Source organism: Dipteris shenzhenensis, chromosome 26 (assembly GCF_047967505.1).
Source record: "Dipteris shenzhenensis isolate YYH24624 ecotype China chromosome 26, Dip_SZ_1.0, whole genome shotgun sequence".
Lineage (NCBI taxonomy): Eukaryota > Viridiplantae > Streptophyta > Polypodiopsida > Gleicheniales > Dipteridaceae > Dipteris > Dipteris shenzhenensis.
The window spans coordinates 42,783,900-42,803,402 of record NC_141621.1 but is presented as its reverse complement, the minus strand read 5'-3'; positions in this window follow the sequence as shown (position 1 = coordinate 42,803,402).

Sequence of the window (19,503 nt, the reverse complement as noted above, 5' to 3'; positions counted from 1 at the left end):
AGTGCACACATGCCTACATGCTCAAGCATGCATGAGTGCATACATGTGTACACGTGCATGCATGTGCAAGTCACTAAATATGAATTTAGTGAGCCTCTTTCACTTCCATTACAAGAAGAGTTTGTAGCCTATGATGTTGACATTTTCACTTCCTCTCTCCTAAAGCTAAGGTCTAGTTACCTCATTTGTCTTTAAACCCACGACGATGCTTTTGTGGAAAGGGGGTCTTATCTAGGCCTACTAAATAAATTGACGCTACTAACAGGTTGAAGAAGTGGTAATTTTAGCAATATGTGGTCTAAGGGTGTTCACAAATCACATCCTAGATTTACATGTGCCAATAAACCATAAAATACGTTGGTCTACACAAGACTCTCACCTCATCATACATGATGGCAAGGCTACCTCTTATATAGGCTGTCAAATGTGATTAACGTGAATGTATCGATTATATGTGATTAAGACATTGGCACTGAATTCTCTCTCCCTCATAATACATGGTGGCAACGCTATCTCACAATGACGTTGTCAGGGTGTTGTCGTATGCAATCAAAACCAAACCATAGATGGCATGTGAGACATTAGCACCAAACTCTCTCTCTCTCTCTCTCTCTCTCTCTCTCTCTCTTTCTCTCTCTCTCTTCCCTCCAACCCCAAGTATGTATTACCTAGGTCCATCACATACACACTCACTTGAAAGACATAAGCCCAAGGGCCGTGGAAATTTCATAGTCCAATAGAAGATTCACATATAGCTTGTGGGATCAATTTTGAATCTTCAAAAAAGCACTCGATACCAAATCCAATGATGGTACCAACTACAAAGTTATAAAGGCATATACTCATACGTGTCAAGTGAGGTTTTACCCAAAAAAGGTGAACGCAGAAGATGCAAATTATTGGCAAGCTTTCCAAAATATGGGGGATACAAAAGGTAAGGAGATGAGGTATGATGTTTTTGCCATCAAAAAAGGTGATAAAGGTGATCTTAAACCCTTGGGTAGGAGTGCCAAAAAGCGAGGCAATAAGTTACTCAAAAAATATAGGTAGGCTAGTTTCTTTGTCGTTGTTTTCCACCCTTAAGTGAGCATGGGACAAAACAAAAGGAACATGAAAATGGAGTAGCGCCTCACATGTACTAAAGAGTTTATCAAATGTGTAAGCATGTTTAATGTCTTAAACGCTAATGTATAGTTGAGCAAATAATAGATGCAACCAATCTAGCCACTAAAATTAGGTTCTTATGTGTTGTGAGTTTGCAAGTTTTCCAATTGTTTTAAAAGGGCAATTATTAGCAACATAAGAGTGTTGATCCAGCCTTGTTGTGTGAGTGCACGATGTTGAGTTTAATCTAGGTTAGTTCCTAACATTTTCAATGTTAAACTCTTCAAGCTTCATGATAGCGTGTACATATTTTATGTGACACAAACAATACATGTTTGATGGCACTATGAATGGTTAAGGTTGCTAGATACCACCATTTTCCCTTGTCATTACATGCGAATAAAAAAATATGCCACACTATGGAAGCTCCCAAAAGGCAACAGGACTACTCCTCCCAAAAGGCATGAGGACTACTCCTCCTGATAACTTATCAGGATGTACCAATGAGCATTTTCAAGTTTCTTCTACACATTGGTACAAATTAGTTGTTAGTCATGCTATAAGTGTCTCTCATAAAACGCCCTTAAATAAATGAAGGTGCTAATGATTGACAAACTAAAACCTAAGGTTCATGGTAATTGGACCCCAAGTTTGACCAATAGTAACCAAAGATTAGTATTCCCGGCTCTACACATGAGCAAGCATGGACCTCACTCATCCCATCCATGGTCATAAACTATAAAATCCTTTGAATCCATACACAATTCTAATCAATGAATACAAAAGAAACATCCAAAATTGAATAGAAGAACAACAATTGTGCAGCATACCACATAGTATAATGAAAGTCCACACCAAGACTCCCAAAAAAGCTTAAGGGTATACAAAAGCAACCTCAAAGGTGAGTATCCACAAAAAAGACTTCTTCTTTTGCTCCTTATAAATTTGGACTCCGTCCGTACAACATTAAAACCAACACAACTTTTCATAGCAACAAGTTTAAGTTATAAGTGCCATATTCTTCACACATGGATTTAAGACAATTTTGTCTATGACAAATACATTCGCATTCCCTTCCTCAGGGTTCAAGTGGAAAACACTGATTTTAATATTTGCAATACTTTTGATGGACTCTATCAATGCTTCTCATTCTAGAACTTGGACATGCAATCTATCTTGGAATTCAAATAGTATAGTCTCCAAAGAAATTGAGTGTTTCAACATTCCAAAACTTTAGTCAACCCTAGTAGTGCTTCCGCTTTTCCAAAAGCATGATTAGGCAAACTAATTTGAATCATAAAGCTTCAATACTAAGTGTGATTTCCCTTTTGCAACCCTAAATAGACCAACGAAATTTCACCACCGCAAACATTGGACTTGATTATAATTCTATCTCAGTTCATTATAGTGTTTAAATTGTTAAGTTTTATATGTTCAACAAAAATACTTTTTCAATTTCTCAAGCTATGCAATGTCATTAACAAGTAACGTTTGGTAGATGCAAGCTATGTTTTGGCTACTCGACAAGGCTTTGTGGCACATGCACTATCTATAGCTCCCCAAATGTTCTCATCTACAATTGATTATTTCTTTCATCCTCCTATTGCAGAGAAACCATAGGAGCCATCTTCCAAAAGTGGAAAGGATAAATGAGTGAAGAGGATTTTTAGAGAATGAAAAAAAAGTGCAAGAGGTAGTGCATATACCTAAACAAGAAGAGAAGAGAGAGACTTAGGGGCTCGAAGTGGTGAGATCACTCATAGGACAATTTATGCATAGTAAAATTGCATATACACTAAGATGGAAAGCAAAAATTTCATCAATTTCCACACGTTCCACTTGAATATCAATTTTATTTATTGCTCGCCTATTGGTCCTACGATGGTATTACTATTATGTCCCTAGCTAACCATGGGTTGCAACTAGCTAGCCTTAGGGACATTGTAGGGTGAGGCTAACCCTGGGTTGCAAGTGGCCAGCAGTCCTAGAGCCCCTAGAGGGTCAGGCTATGAGCCTGAGTGCAAGGCCATAGGTCTAAGGTTAAAGAGAACTATTTGGAAGAGAGGTCCAAGGATAAAAAGCATTCAGTCCATATGTAGTCGTAGCCTAGGATATATATTGGCATAAGGGCTTGGGCCATGGACATTCAATGATTAGCGCCTGAATTGTGGATCTTGGCCACCATATTTATGGTAGGCTAGCCAGCTAGTCCAATGCCTCCCGGATGTCCATGGTATGGGATGCAAATATTTACTAGACTAGGGTCATACCATGTACCTTACTTATGACCTCTATTTGCTCAAAGCTAAGCTGGAACAACAGTAAGGCTGAGTGGGGAGTTAGAGACGGTGATTCATATAGTCCATTTCTCAGTCCTTGGTTTGATGTAAGTTGACTATGATAGCTAACTTGCGGAGAAAGTCATCACATTGGTAAAAGATTGGGGTCTTCAGCAAGAGAATCAAAGTGGAATGGATGAAGTCTTTTGGTTATGAGTGGTCATGTGTTATTTTTTATTGCAAGCTATACTACATGCTTTGAAGTGTAAGGAGGGAGAATTACAAGAGAAAGCATTGTGCAAGTATACTTTTTCTTAGAAAGCTTTCTAGCTTTATTATTATGCATGAGGTTTGAAAGAGAGGAGAGATCTACACTTTCTAATACTACTATGGTGGTTTGTGACAAGCACCTAAGATTTAAGAAGATCTCAAACTTGATAAGATATTGATTTCACTAAGTGTGAAAATCCTCTTTTTTTCTCCCTTGTTGAATTAGGGTTACTGATTTGTTAAGGATTATTGCAAAATAATTTGATAGACAAGTTGAAGTGGCAAGCTAGTTGGAATAATCTTAGAGCTCAAGAAAGTGATTTGAAGGTGCAATACCAGGCTTGACTTGTGGGAAGCTTACAAGCATTATTATGTATAGATAGGTAGTAGGGGAGTACAAACATCCACGTCAAAAATCATGCTACAGGCATGAGGAGTTCATGGCATGAACTAGGGAACAAGTGTAGATTTAGGCAAGAAGCTGCAATGTGTGAGAGCCAACAAGAATAAGTGCAACTTTAGACAAGAAGTTGCCTAGTTTGTGGTATTGTCCCTGCATAAGCTATAAGAGGCTGGTGAGTAGCAAAACAATATTAAATAAGAGCCTACAATAGTAAATAGCCCACACATGCACAATAAATGACAAATGTGTAGTCTAGTGTAGGGGTATGTAAGGTGTGTAGACCAAGTGGCAATAGGCACTTAAGCCAACGCATAGGCTATGCAAGACAGTGTCACCAGAGAAGCATTGAATGTCTACAAAAAACTATAGCTATAAGACTATGAGCAATGGGACATCGAGAACACATTCAATGTTTTATTAGATTGTTGAAGGGCCACCAATAGGCCGTCGAGTAGAACCTCTAAGAGGTTAGCTGAACAATGATCAATGTGCTAGTAGTAGTCTAAAGTAAACTAAAGTGAGTAACTTCCTTATTCCACTTGTGTTGATCTTGTACATAACTTTGGGGTAGGAGTTATCCCATGCTCATCTATGTAGGCTCATGACTACAAGGTGGGATCTAATGAATTAGGTGTAGATAAGCTTATTATGAATTGAACATTTTTTAGATAAGTTCTATCATTGAATGTGATATAAATTATAAATGAATGTGATATAAATAAATTATAAGTTTTATCATTGAACATGATATAAATTATAAAAATGCAATTTGTTGAAATCTTGAATACTTGTGAATTATTTAGAAGTATGACAGCTGGTGCAAAATTCAATCATTGTCATACATGGGTATACCTATTTAAAAATGTTATACATTTTTTCATACCTTGAAAAAAATAAAACTCTTGTTTTGCTAAGAGAAATGATATAACATAAAGCATATACTTTCGAATAATATTTTCCTATGTACCCCGTGGTACTATGCTTTGACTTTCTAGTAGGTTGACCTAAAGGGAAGTGAAAATTTTGGCCACATAGCTAGCAAGAAATTTAAGATGGATGATATAAGAAGCAACGGAATCATAGTTAACAAAGATGTTCCTATTTCCAAGTATTGTTGTGCTAGAATTGACAAAAATAGGCATACCCAACACTACACCCCATCTATGCAAAGTCAAAAGCCAAGACCACACCCCGCCTTGGCAAATTCAAAAGCTATTATGGTAGAAGCACCAAAAATATTTCAATAGTGCTTTAGTATTGTAATAAAATACACTAATGCATCTCAATTCTTGAAAAGAACAATCTTGCATCATGAGGGATGTTTGCTAAGACTTCAACAACATTGAAGCAAAGCAAGTAAGTGGGCACTTGCACCAAGGCTCCCATGTAGGATGTTTTAAAGAAATACATTCATTTTTTTAGCATAGTTGTTGAATAATGCACTCATTATTTTTTGTTATTGACCATAAGGTTACTTTGGTCACTAAGACCTAGACTTATATAACTAGTGGCCATGATCCAATATCTCTGTGTCAAGGTGTCCGATTTACAATGTCAAATGAATCAAGTTGAGGTATCTAGGCCTTATAGCTTAAGGGAATTTACAATTGTTACATATCTTGGTTAGGATTTAGGATTGTTTTTTTTGAATTTTGGAGTGTGTGCAATTCGTATTAGCTTTGCTCTTCGGTTGTGTGCTCTCTCCTTTCTTATTCTCTTAAATGGTATTAGAATCACCCTCTTAGAGTTATTTTCTTAGAGCACATGCTTGTGAACATGTTAAGATGGCCCAAAAGTAAGAGAATGCAAGCAAATGTAGAGAGTGTACCAAGCTACATGAACTAAGTCAATGAAGTAATGGACATAACCTCATCTACTCATATAAATACCATTTTTCTCTCATTTAAATGAAGTGTACAGCTAGGTATCTTGTGGTATCCACTTCTTTTCTCTCACCCCATTCCCCATTCTACTAACATGATGTCAGACCCTTTTTTGTGAGGCTATCATGTTTCCAAAGCTCTCACTTGGCAAGAAATTGCAAGCTCTTGTGATGTGAGCATTGTGACCCGTTTTTTAGCTTCTGTGTGTGTTTTCAAGAAGTGACTATTGTAAGAAAAAAAGAGAGTGTAGAACAGTGATTTATCAATCATATAAAACATGTGAATGCTATTGTTGGGGGTGATATGGCAAAAGTTTCAGTAGTTCAATATCAAATTTTGTTTTCCTCAAGACATTCCACACTTTAAAGCTACTAAAGCTCTATATTTGTATATTCAACATATGAAAAACTTATCAAGGATATTTTTCAAAAAAGTACAATAGAATGAACCGGTTGCCTTATATTAGGGGTTTGTCAAACCCAAAAAAGACCAAATATACAAAATCTTACACACAAAAAAGGGCGAATATAACACAAGGGCATACTTTCATGGACAACGCTATTGGGCAACCCAAAAGAACTATCCCAGCAGTGAATGACAAATATCTAGCAAAGTATTGCTCTCTATTAGATTCTTTGTTTGTAGAGTCACAGTGAAACCCAACAGACTCGTTTTCAACAAAGCAACCACTGTAGCACCACAGTCTTCCAACTGGGCCTCCTTAAAGGTAGTTAATGGGCACCTGTAAGATAAAGCAAACACACCACAATAGTAGATGTGAACACTTGGGCATCCCCCACAAGCACAAACCTCTAAGTGAACTTACACAAATATCTCAAGATCAACCTCCAAGTGAACTTACACAATAATCTCAATGTAAACCCCGCTCATTGAATCGACTACTCCAACTTCTTGCACATGACCCTCAACACTACACGTTCTTATAAGAGATGCCTTAAACTCTCCATTGACTATCAGCAAATTGGGCACAACGGTGAAACCTTGAGAACCAGCCATAGAATGATAACCATTTTATGAAGCTTTTTGTAGAAAAAAATGTAGCCTTCCCAACACCAACAAGATTTTGAATCTCCACCAACCTTTTCCTCTACCGGCTAACACCTTGTCAAATACTCCACTTATAATTCAACCTTGTAATAAATGACTTGCCCATCATCAAAGCTCTACAAGCTACTTTAGCTAAATTTTTCCTCAACACACAACCCATACATAACATCCATTGATTCATGACCTAGCCCCTACATAACACATGACCCCTACGTAGCAACCATTGATTCACAGACCTAACCACACAATTCATAGGCCACAAATCTGACAGACAGACCCCTGAGCTAACACAACCATCTCTGCATGATTAAGTCAAAACTCCACCCCGGAGAATCCAAAGACCTCCAATTAGTCTTCCTATCATCTCAAAGCTACCCCCAAGCAACTACTCCCCTCCCGTGCAACTTCCTAGCTGTAGGCAAATTGATCAATGATAGAGGCTTACCATCCCACACCATTGTATGGCTCCACCAAATTGCTCTCAGTAGATTCCCATAAACTCTAATGCCCTTCCTACATTTCCACTACAACAAAGAACCCAAAGCCTTCCAAGCAGTCGCCAGACACGAAACCAAAGCAGACCCCATAATCTTTAAAGGAAAGAATGTCACTAGCTTCTCATATCACTCATATGCCTCCAAACCCCCACCCCCACCCATGTACCCTTCACAATTTCCACATAGTAAGTACTAATTCAAACAAATTCGGTAGCCACTAACAGATCAGGGAGACATTCCTCAACCTAGCATCAGGTTTCCCCAACCCATGCATGTGTTTACTAGCCTTTAGGGCCTCCCATGGAATAAATTGAGCTTCTTCCTCACCCTCTAAAAAGTTTCCTTAATATCATTTCAACCCCCATCCAATGACACTTCCTAAAATCCCACACCTAGGCCACATAGATTATTGCTATAGACACCACCCAACAAGCAAGAATTCCACCCCAAACATAGACCATGCTAGCCACAAAACTTATGCCCCTTAATTATCATGAATGCAATCAGACCTCTATCTTAGCAATGACAAGCCCACGTTGCCCAATCTTCCTTTCCATCCACACTCATCTGAAGGGCAAAAGTATTCTTTGAGCTACATACTGACCTTGATGCCTCACAAAATGGCTAAAGCATACCAAGAAAATTATCCATCTTATCTCACAGAAAAGGCAACTATATCTTCACCAAACAACAATGAACAAATTTGTTTCCTAGACATTCACCTCAACTTCTCAATGCTTCCCTCATCCATACTGTTCTTTAACAAGCCAATCAAAGGCATAGTACCAATAGCATACAGCAAATGGTGCCACTGGGCACCCTTGCCTAGTAGATTTACACAACCCAAATCCCTTGACCACAAGCATAAAATTACAGAGTAATTTTAAACAATATCTTCACCATCCCAAAATGCATCCCCAATTGCAACAAGAACTTGGAAATTAGGCACCCCTGCCTAATAGATCTTCACAACCTAAATCACTCGACCACACCCCCATTCAAACATAAATTTGCAGAGCATTCCCAAACAATATCTTCACTATCCCAAAGAAAGCATCCCCAAATCCTAGCTGTAACCAAACCCTACAAATATGATCCCACTAGATCCTATCATAAGTCAAATTTGTCCAGGGTCAAAACCAAACATGGTGCATTTTTTACTCAAAGAACAAACATAATCCAAAGCAATCAAAACATTTAATATATTCTCAAACATATCCTTGCCCTTCCCAAACCCGTTATGGTCCTTGTCTACCATCGATATACATAATTATATAATCCTCATTGCTAGAGCCTTATCAACAATTTTGTAGGACATATTTAGCATCGTAATAGCTTGGGAAAAGCTTTGCTAGACTCGCATTCACATCCTCACAGAGAGACCCTCTCTGAATAGCTTCCTTTGGCATCTTGATTGGGTCATGCTTCACAACATTCCAAAAATCTACAAAGGACTCAACATTCAAATCATCCGGACTTGAAGACTTCTCCTTGCCCATAGGGGTTAAAGCATCCCACAACTCTTTAACCAAAAAAGGCTTAGCCAACCCAACATGTATAGACCCAAAAACCTACTTACCAAGGCTAAAATCACAACTTGCATCTTCCTTGAGGTTTGGCCGAGGTGGTGGACTTTGATCGAGTGTCAAGGTAGACCTATTGCAACAAGACGTTATAAGAACCACACAAAAAATGAAACCTATTCTTCTTACTAGCCCCCATGCTATGCACAACAGCCTTAATGAGTTTTGAACTCGAAGAATGAACACACTTCAAAAAATCCCAACCTTTGCTGGTGGCTTCTTCTAATTACAACTCTTCAAAACCTCTCTTGTTATGGTAAGCTTCGAGTATTACTTCATCTTCACCACGTGCAGAATCCTCACACTGCAAGGCAAGATCATTGATAGCAGAACCAACCCTTAACACTCGATCAAAGTCCACCACTCAACATTAGCACATTTAAGACTCTTAGGATAAAGCTCAAGCTTCAAACATCAAACCCCAATTAAACAACTTTACCCTTATTCCACACCACCTTCTTGCCTTCTTTAGCTAACTCGTTATGTCCAGTATCCCCTACCTTTGAGCCAGCGAATTGATTGTCCTTTGCTCCCCATCCATGACCTACATTGTAGCTTCACCACCATCAACATGCATTAGGACTTCAAGACCCACATCATAGCCTACACTAAAACTTCAACACCCACTTTAGCCTCGTGCAACCCCTCCTCAACAACATGCAATGCATCATTCTCTTCATCTAGTGTGATAGTTGCATGCAAAATGGCCTTGCCATTTACAAATTGGAACATATTAGGGAGTGGCCGAATCATATGTGCCATGAGTAACCAAATTGTTAATCAGCTTGACATCAAGATGATCCAGGATATCTTGTGCTCGATCCCATAGAATCCATGCTCTTTGTGTCCCAAACAGGGAGCTTGTATATCATAGAATGCACATGCAAGGTGCCCAAGAGCATCCCCCAACTATTGCGGAGGACTGTAAAAAACCACCCTCATGAAACAAGAATTCATTATGTTAAATGACAAGACAATAGCTCCAACAAACATTAAAGAACATCCACCCAAGGTGTATCGAAAACATACCACAATAAGAAAAAACCCTTCCCCATAAACCTCACCTCATAACAATATCCAAGCAACTCACACTTGTATTCAGGCAACTTTCCCAACTCCTCAAATGATGGAACCCTCCTTGTGAAGAACAAATAACCCCACACCTTGCCAACTTACCAAGATCAGGATTTATTTTTACCAATAGAGCCTCACAACAAAAGGCATGGTTCCTTCTCCTTTTTGCTCTACCTCTTGACTCTATGGGCAATATCTGCTGCAAAGTAGGAGGGAATGCCCCTCCTCTCCAAACAACTCCTAAAATTGCTTATTAAAAAGCATGTTGGCCTTCTTTGCATACGACGGCACCCTCTCCTCACCAATGCCCTCCTTCTTGTCATTCTCCCCTCCCAATACCAATTCACCTTGACCCTCCTCCACTGCATCACTAGACATCAAGTCCCCTATACTGGCCTCCTTGAAAACCACACCATGGCCTCTTGAGGCCACACTCCAAAGAATGGAGTGACCTTTTCAAGGAGATTGAAAGCAAATTAAGTTCATTTGGCTTTGTTGCAATGGATGCTATTTCTTTGAATATAATTTTGTTTTGTGAGTGTTATGCATTATATTCACTCCATATATAGTCAATTATGAAGCTTATTGCAAGCACTAAGGCATCAAAATTGTAAGTTGCATGATTGAAGCTTTAGATCTAAAGTTTTTATGGCTCAAACAAGATGGTGGAAGAGAAAAGCGTTTTCACAAAAGATGAATAGTTATTTGACAAGTGGAGGATAATGCATCAACAAGGAATTCAAGAGTGCAAAAAGGATGTGTACTTCAAGACCTAAGATTATACCATTTGCTTTAATTAAACCAATACATAAAAAATTTCACTACACTAAGATAATTCCAAGTGAAAATTTTTACAGAGTAAATCATTGACTCGCCTAAGATTTCCAAGGTTTGGGGTGGTTTTCCTAGTCTTGATGGGGTAGTCCTTGCTATAATATCCATGCTACATGTACCTGAAACAACATAACCCTTCTTTGGACAAATTTACAAGATTGGTTCGTGTTGTCTTTCTTAAAAATAGAGAAAAATTTTCTTTTCTTCGTAAAAAGTCCATTCTTCTTTTTATTAGTAGGGGGATTAGTAGACTTGGTGGTGGCTGCAATAGTGCCGTCATAAACCTTAGCAAACCAGATTACATCTTCTAGAGATAAAATCTAGCTCCTACAAATTTCATTATGATAGTCTTGCTAAAGTCCTTTTATAAACATGTTACAAATCGTAATAGAACCCGTATTGGGAACTTCAGTACTCAAAATTACAAAACTCAAAATTGAGAACTCATTTTTGCAAGCTTGCTAATTTCTTAAAATGATTAAACTCTTCTTCTTCTTCAATTAATTCTTTATGAAAGACTTCTTGTGTGAGGGGATTTGTCTTCAAATCTTGCCACCACATAAAGCTTTACCTTTCAAATATCATGTCTTAGTATCCAGTTGTCTTATGACTTATCTATTGATTCAATCATGATAGCCATGCTTCTCCTTCCTTTGCCCACCAAATACAAAGAAGGGTTTCCAAGAACATCTTGGAGTCTATGATTAGCATTTACAAGGGTGATCGTTTCTCATTCTCAATATTCTTCTTCTTGGTTCTTGGTTGCTTCTACAACCAAATATAGAAAATTTTCATACATTTTGACTTTTTATAAGTATGAAATTTTGACTTTCATACGAAAAAAATTATCAATACTTTTTATGAAAATATTATATCTAGAAGCGATCTTATGGAAGATGTTTCCTCCAAGGACTAAATAAATAGTAAAAGGAGAAGTTTGAAATCTACTTGAAAGCTCATACCTTGGTATAATACATTGGAGCCTTTGGAGGTTATGCCCCTAGATACAAAAAAATGTTTTCTTAACAGATACAAAGGCCGTCGAGTTGAAATTCTTTAAGGGTTTTATTGAAATTTTGTAGGTTTCAAGCAAAAAATATAACTAAAATGCCTTGAAATTTGCAAGTTTTTTTGAAAATAAAAGGAGTGATATATCAAAAGGAAAATAAGGGTCAGCTGACCATACAAAATTTGGCCCTCAAAAGGGGTGGATTACCCACGGCCTACACTATGAACAACTTACTTAACCTACCTGGAGATTTCGATCAACATCGTATGTTGAGATATGGTGCCATGAGCACATAGATTAAAGGCTAAGGTATGGTATAGGAAAGAATCAAAGTAGCCACCCTAGGATGTGGACTACATGATGTGGAGATGTGGATTGAGGATATCCACAAGGATAGATATGGATCAGAGGATCCCACAAGTGTTGACTATTCAAAGGGCACTCTCTATATAAGAGGCCTATCATGTATTGTTGAGTACAGAGAGAAATGCACACTCACTCAAGATTCTATTTATGAGTTCAAGCTAATCTATCTTGGAACCTAATTGACTCGAGGTACATGTCATGAGCACTCTCTTCATCATGTCTCCACATAGGTTCCATCTTCCTTAGAGTGCTCCATAGATCTAGAGGCACGCATGTTTTAACATGGTATCAGAGCATAGGTTTAGCTCTCCTAGTTTAGCTGATTAGTAGTTCACTAGGATTGCTCCCATTCCTATATTAGTTTCAAAATGTAAGATTAGTTTTAGGTCTCAAGAGTTCCTCGCTTCTAGTTGGACAGCTTACGTCTCGTCCAGGCTACCATTTGCATGGAGATCCACTTTGGCAACGCCTGAGACCTTGGGCCAGGGCTCCGCTATCGCCAAGTATGCAAATTGGCTCTTCCTTCCCAGGAAGTTGCGATTAACCTGGCCAGCTTCAAGGTTTATTGAGGCGATTTCTCACCTACTGGAGGAGTGAGTTCTCTCGAATTTCTAAGAGGATACTCCGAAGGGACTCGGTAAAGCAAGCATAGGTGGCTCCCTCCAACAAAGGCTTTCGACTCCCCGCCAATGTGATGGTCAACAGCCTTCAACAACAATACAACCCAAAGCCTCTACAACAGTGGTACCTGCAAGCCTCTCCATAACTCAACGTGGCCCTCCCCACACCAGTGACCTTTAGGAGCTAGCTACGCTCAAGCTCGACTGGTCTCTGCAACGGGCACCCAGAGGCGTCTCCTAAGCCATTGTCTTGCATAGTTCTACATCATCGCCATAGCCTCTCCTTCAACAGCTAGAATCTTTTGATTTCGTTGTCTCTCTTCACGCTCCTCCATCGTCGACGTCGCTGCATGTCTACACAAAGACCTTATCTCTTGCAAGTTAACCTTAGGACACGTGGCAAATCCACATGGCAAACACAGGTTAAGTCAAGGAAACTTGAGGTTGGGGGTTGGTCAGTTTTCTACCACGTAGTAGATAATAACTAACTAGGGTTAGCTAGAAGTACCCTTGGTTGAGTTATTTAACTGTGGTTAGGTTAATGCCATGTCAGCATTACCACCTAAGCACATAGCCCCTGCCAAGCACAATCCTGCAAGCAGCATGTGAACATCCAAGCCACATCATCAAAACACCTCTTCTTCACAGAAATTTCGACAAGGTGTAACTTGCAATCCAGGAGGAATTTGCACACGCTCCAAAAAGGAAAAGTGATTGATCGCCTTTTCGAGCTCTACGTGCCTGTCAGATCAGAATCCGTAAGTAGACACTACCAATATTGAAAGAAATCAATTGGTAAGACCTTTGCAACAAATGAAAAATCAAAGCATGAATGCACACATCGCTGTCATAAGCATGCCAAAAGCACAAGTGCATGAGATGATGATAGCACATAACATGGCATCCACACATAAAGCATTAAGGCACATGGAAGAACAAAGCATCACGCATCAAGCTACATCAAGCAAAGAAGACAATACCATCGACATCAAGCATTGAGAAGCAAAAACCTTGCCACCTTTAGCCCACATGTTTGTAAATCAAGCCTGACCACTGAGAATAGATATGAAAGCACCCAGGGGAGGTATTGACATTTCAAAGCTACACTTGACCACCTTAAGTAGCAATGCATGCACTAAGGGGAGGTGATGGAATGTAAACTCAGATCTGACCACCTTGCACTAGCCAATGGATCATGGCACTAACGGGAGGTGTTGAGATATGGTGCCATGAGCACATAGATTAAAGGCTAAGGTATGGTATAGGAAAGAATCAAAGTAGCCACCCTAGGATGTGGATTGAGGATATCCACAAGGAGAGATGTGGATCAGAGGATCCCACAAGTGTTGATCAAAGGGCACTCTCTATATAAGAGGCCTATCATGTATTGTTGAGTACAGAGAAAAATGCACACTCACTCAAGATTCTATTTATGAGTTCAAGCTAATTGACTTGAGGTACATGTCATGAGCACTCTCTTCATCATGTTTCCACATAGGTTTTATCCACCTTAGAGTGCTCCATAGATCCTGAGGCACGCATGCTTTAACATCGTAAAGGACTTGGCTAATCACGGGGTCATCCTTACAAATGATTCTACCAAAGTTTTAGAGATAGGATTTAATTAAGGTGAGAATGACTGAAGCCCTGAACCCCAGTTGTGGACTCTGTGCTCGAAGGCCAACCTGTTCTTGAATTCCCAAATGCTCATGAGGGCCGTCGCCCTTATGTATGGCCACACTGCCGCCAACGTGGAAGAAAATTTCCATGTGTCTCCTAGGAGGGGGAGCGCCCAGTTGGATCCTAGGGAGAACTTACTCATCAACCGTGCACTTTTCACAACCTGCTCTAGCTTCCTCCATACTTCCTTTACCACAGGCACTTCCATAACAAGTGCCTGAGGTCTTCCAGTGCCTTACCACAGATGGGGTAGATTGGGTTGATATGAATTCTCTTCGCCAGCTTCGCCCTCACCGGCAACCATTGGTTCATGACTTTCCAGAGGAGGAATTTGGCCTTCCCACATGCGCATCCTTTCCACACATCCTGCAATCTCGCCTTCCACCAAGCTAGGCTGCATCTCAGCCCTCGTCTCTTGTTCATCCTTGTCGTGGGGCTTACACCACCTAAAAGCTTCTGATATATAATTATGGATGAGAGTTTGCCAATTTTGGTTTTCCCCATCGTCCACTACTGCTCCTTCGCACCGCTGGCGGCCATCATTGTGTTCGACGGCTAGCTTTTTGGGATCCTTTCTAGCATTGCGCTAACAAGATCGACTTCACCATCTAAAATGTGCACCTCCCTCTTAATTTCCTCGAGGGTCTTCCAGTCAGCGTTACTATGGTTCCAGCACTGTAGGCCTTTCTTGTGGAGGTTTCTGGTCTTCCTGATGTCCTGGAGGGCGAATACTTCTCCATTCCTCAGAGGGTCAAAACTCTACCAAATGCTCTCTGTCAGGATCCCATCTCCTCTCATGCCTCTCATGCCCTTCCATGTGAGATGGCGATTGTAGAGCTTCCAAACGTCAACCATCCTCACGATGATCAGGTCTAAACCGACTATGTGGAGGGGGAAGGCCTAGAACACTCTGTCATACGAGTCAACAAGGCGTGGCCAATTCCCCACACTCTTACCCTTTTCTTTCTTGACAAAGGATTTTACCACCTTAATGCACGAAGCATTGTCTGTAAACAAGCTCGAGAGCAACTTCCCGATGAGGGCAATGTTCCTAAACCTTACATCGGGCAATCCGATTCCTCCCTGGGATTTGGGGGTTTTTAGGGGCTCCCAGGGAATGTAATGCATCTTCCTCTTATTCTCCAACTCTGCCCACAAAAATCCTCTGAATAGGGCTTTGATTTCAAGCCATTGAGTTTTCTTGAAGTGCCAAATGGAGGCTACATATGTGACTAAGGCCATGAGTATACGCTGAACCACCCACAAGGCAACGAGCGTTCCATCCTAGGCAGACTCTGTTCCATGCTTGGAGCTTTGCCTTAACCTTTTCCTTAAACCACTCAAACCACTGGTGGCACAGGGAGACTCTTACCCCTATCAAGGCACCTAGATACTTGATAATCATGCCCCTTGGGACTATCTGGACTCTTAAATCCTTCAGCCACCACTGGGGGGGGGATCGAACATGATCGGATGGCAAAAGTTTTTGCCCAATCGCACCTTGAACCGAAGGCTTTACATAAGACTTCGATGGATTGAAACAGGCCGGCGACATTGCCTTGATCTTCTTGGGAGAATGAGGTTGTGTCATCAGTAAGCAGTTGGTTACACAGCTGACTACTAGATGGGAGGATAATCCCCTTGATCAGCCCCTCCTGTACTCGGTTCTTGATCATAGAGATGAAAGGAACCATGCATATTGCAAATAGAAGTGGAGCCACTGGACACCCTTGTTGGATGGATCTCTTGAGCTCAAATCGACTCACTGGAGCACCATTAACACACAACACTGCGCCAGCATTACCCAACAAGCATTGGACCATTTTAACAAAATCACGACCAAAACCCAGGCGCTCAAGAGTCCCCAGGATGAAGTCCCATCTAATTCAATCATAAGCTTTCTCCATATTGATGCGAACATCACCACCTTTTGAGTAGAGGAGCTCGCGTGGTCCAGGGCTGTGCCAACATTCAAGATGTTTTCATAGATATCTCTTCCTTTCACAAAACCTGTCTATTCCTTGTCGATTATTTGGGAACAAATATCTTAGATTTTGATGGCAAGGGCCTTGGCTAGGACCTTATACAATGTATTGAGCATGGTGATGGGTATCCAGTCCCCCACCTTCAGCCTCGACTGTCGTTTGGGGAAAAGCTTCATGAGGCCTGAGTTCACATCCACAAACAGTGCCCCTTTCGCCACTGCATTGTTTGCCATCTTGACCAGGTTTGGCCCCATCACGTCCCAAATGGCTTTAAAGAATTCTGCATTTCAAGCCATTAGGTCTAGGGGCCTTTTCATTCGCCAGTGCATTAAGGGCTTCTTCTAGCTCGTCCTCGTCAAAGGGCCTGTCCAGCTGCCTCCTTTGATAATCTGACACCTTGCAGTCCACATTTCTTAGTGCTTCGTTAAAGCTTTGCCACCACTCTTCATCCTGGGTAGCTTCTTTGCCCACCAGTGTGCTTAGCTCTCTCATAAAGGCTTCTGCTATGTGCCAAAAATTTGTAACGAGCCGACCTTGGGAATCCTGCACCTTATTTATCTTCTCCCACATCTAATTCCTTTTGGTTGATTAAAAGAAAGTTTTAGATGGGCAATCACCCACATTAAGCCATAGCTATCTACTTTTAAGGCGGGCTATTTCAACCTCGTGGATTTGCTTTTCATGGAGCGCAGCGTCCACTTCAACCTGTAGAGTACTGACTATCAGATCTTTGGGGGCATCCGGATTGGCTACATGTAGAGCCACCCTCATTGACTCGAGGCCTTCGTATTTACTTCACTTGGCCCCTTTGGCGGCTCTATCCTCTTCCCTCGACACCTCCATTATGAAGGACAAATTGATGTAATGGGATCTAGAGTCCTAAGGTCTAAGGTTGTGAGTGTGTGAGCATGGTGTGCCTAGATAGGTGTCAGTAGGTGTGATTGAGTGAATCTAGGTGTGTGGTGTGTGATTGAGAGAATCATGGAACTGATTGAGAGATTTGTGGATCTAGATGCTCTATTGAGCTCACATGTGATGTCACTACTGGATGTAACTGGAGCCTATATATTTAGCTTGTCTCTCATGAATAAACTATCTCTCTTTTGCTTCACTTGCTCAATCCTTCTTGCAACTCCAACATGTGGTATCAGAGCCTTGGTTCACTCTCCTTGAGACCTCCTTGAGTGCCATGTCATCATCTTCCCCCTCACACTCTCTTCTTCTCCATTTTCTCTTCTTTTGAGTAGAATTTCCAAGCGCTTGCTCTCCCAATGTAGGCGACCATTCTCCAAACCCTTTCAGCCATAGATTCCCCGCATATAGGTGCACTTCCACTCCAGAGGGTTTCTAGAAATTGTCCTTCTACAGCTCATGCTTACACTCACCCTATCCCGTGCCATTTCTGATGATATAGCTTGCTGGAGCCACCATTTCAAAAACGGTCTAAGGTGCACTTAGGAGACCCTATGGGCTACCTGCTGGTGAATTTTGAGGGCAAATGGTTAGTCAAGGGAGAAACTAAGGAAAAACCAGTCAGGTTTTAAAGAAGACATGTTTTTGGAGGTGGAGAAGATGCTGTTGCCCCTGATGGTGTGAAGCTTCATTTGATCTAAGACTTGCACTGAGTCTTCTACTTCCAAGTACCTTTAATTGTGCAGCAAATGCCCTCTATTTGATGCTTTGTGGAGTGAGGTAGCAATCCTCCAAGGTTTCTCTGTTTTTTACAAGCATTTCTAGACTATTTTTGAAGTTTGATGCTACACTAAATGCTAAGTTGATGCTTGAGGAGTTAAAGTATAGATAAGAGATTCAGAGATTCCTTTTAAGTTCAGTTGAATGCATTTTTCACCTTTTATGTTGAGGATTGAGGTTATGATACTTTGAAGTGGACTCCAAGTCATACTATCTTGTTGACTAGTTGACTAGTGTGGGTTGACTATGACAAGAGCTTACATGAAGGAAGAATATATCATGACTTGCATGATGATTTCCAATGGATATGATTGGAACAAAGGTTTCAACTACAACCATTATGATTCTTATTTTGAAGATGCCTTAGTAATGGTTTCAGTATCTTTCATGATGTATGAAATGTACTTGCATTTGGTTGACTATACCTTGCCATACAATCATGACCACCTCTTGTACAAGAGTAGACATTACCCTTTCATGACAAGTGGTAAGACCCTCTTCAGTCCATATGATTCACAAAATGTTTTTAAGGCTTGGACTACAAGGATCTTGTATTGCAGAATATGGACAAGATACATTAAAGTGTGGAGAAGGACAAAGAGCAAAGGAGCTACAAGATTGGCTACACCAAGAACCTCTCCAATGACAATGAACCTCACACTATGGTAGCTTGGAAGAGGAGGAAAAGGACAAGATATGCCGTCAAAGGGGGGTATTTCCCCACATCTTCAAAGTAGATTTTTTTTTGTGTGTGTGGTCAATAAGGGTTCTCTGCCTTGGGATGTCCCCCTCAAATGATTGTTAGTCTTATGTGTTACCTTGTTGGATCTAAGGGTATTCCCATGCATAGTCATTGTCTATCTCCCAATTGTAAACCAACAAACAAAAGTCAGAGTGATATCATGTTGGGATGAGGATGCCCAAATGAGTCTACTGCTAATGCAACTAGAGTGAGTACCACGTTGTGGATCATGTGTGTTGCCACTAGAGGTGGGCAAGCCATGAAGTTTCCCATGGACTACTGCTAGGGTTGAGGTCATCAATTTGTGGGGGGAAATGAAGGACAAATTGATGTAATGGGATCTAGAGTCCTAAGGTCTAAGGTTGTGAGTGTGTGAACACATGGTGTGCTTGGATAGGTGTCAGTAGGTGTGAT